The sequence below is a fragment of the Empidonax traillii genome, unplaced genomic scaffold, assembly GCF_003031625.1.
Source record: "Empidonax traillii isolate 1590-97213 ecotype Southwest subspecies unplaced genomic scaffold, ASM303162v1 scaffold1401:size261456, whole genome shotgun sequence".
NCBI lineage: Eukaryota > Metazoa > Chordata > Aves > Passeriformes > Tyrannidae > Empidonax > Empidonax traillii.
In genome coordinates this window covers 260,040-261,456 of record NW_020956594.1, presented here as the reverse complement: position 1 = coordinate 261,456, position 1,417 = coordinate 260,040, and the positions used below count along the sequence as shown (strand labels likewise).

General features: G+C 53.3%; 1 pseudogene; it reads right to left on the bottom strand.

The window, feature by feature from the left end:
* Positions 1-750: 750 nt before the first annotated feature.
* On the bottom strand, positions 751-1,094 carry LOC114069963 (annotated as a pseudogene).
* Positions 1,095-1,417: the final 323 nt, after the last annotated feature.

Sequence of the window (1,417 nt, the reverse complement as noted above, 5' to 3'; positions counted from 1 at the left end):
CCTGCAGCTCCTCCCGTGACAGCAGAGCCTCAGGCAGGGGTGGCAGCTCTCTCAGCCTGCTCCAATTAAAGTTGCATCGAGGAAAGTAATGAAAATGAACAGTCAAGAACCTCAGTTTCGGTCTTCTGAGGAAATCTGTGACCAGTAGGTCCCTCCCCTCCATCTCCAGCAGTTTCCCAACTCGCTGCTCCCCTCAGGACGCCATTCCTGAATAAACCCCACAAATGCCTCCTGCCACATCCCCTTGATTGCAAATATTTTAGGAGTAAAAATTCTCAAGGTGGCAGCCAGTTAATTAGTTTCTCCCGCTCCTTTTCTGCCACGATTCTGTGTCCCACTGCTTTGTAACCACCCCTTTCCGACTGAATTCTGTGCAGGTGATGGAACACACGCTTAGACCACCACTGGTGCCCCCCAGCTCCATTCCCCTTATTGATTCAAGGCCTAAAATTGGCACATTAGCACAACTTGATCTATTTTTGCTCTCCAGACCTCGTTTTCTTAACTCCATCCTTAAAGACCGGCCTTATGACATCAGTCAAGACCAATCACATGACATCAATTAAACATCATTAAAAAAAAAAAACAAAAAAACAAAAAAACACATAACAAACCAAACCAGCCCCATCCAAGACTCCATCCTCGGTCTTCTGCTCCAACCATACCCAAACCTACCACTTCCTGAGGAGGGGGGGGGAAATGAAAAAAAAACCAAGGCGCTTTTAGCGGCTCCTTTGTCGCCAGACTCACTTTCTGGGTCATGTAATAAGGGTCAAAGTCCTCCAGCGGCACAGCGACCAGCCCTTTCGGGATGTCCCCGTAGATGAAAGGCAAATTCTTCCCCGCCTCGAGGTCACTGTTTGGTTTGGGTTTGCTGTCCTCGTCGTCATCGCGGTGGCTGCTGTCCTGCTTGGAGCGCTGCTTCTTCTTCAGCTCGGCGATGTGTTTCTCGATGTTGGCCAGGGACTCCGGAGTGAAGGGCTTGAAACTCTCGGGGCCTGGTGGTGCGAGCAGCCGCGCTGCCATCTTTTCATCCTGCAGCAGCTTCTTTAGCGATGTTGCACCCCGGGCAGGTCAGCTCTGGAGGGGTGTGGGGAGGGGGGGAAATACAGGGAGAGCGTCAGAGCGGGCACAGATGGACGGACAGACAGACAGATAGCAGGGTAGAGCCACGGGGAGCGCGGCCTCCAAACCCCCTGGGGGGCAGAGATGCGCTGAGGGACCCACAGGGATCGTCCGGTCCAACTCCCAGCCCTGCACGGGGCATCTCAAAAATCCCTGAGAGTCCTGCACAGGATCCTCCCCAACAATCCCTGAGAGTCCTGTTCAGGACCCTCCCCAACAATCCCTGAGAGTCCTGCACAGGATCCTCCCCAACAATCCCTGAGAGTCCTGTTCAGGACACCCCAACAATCCC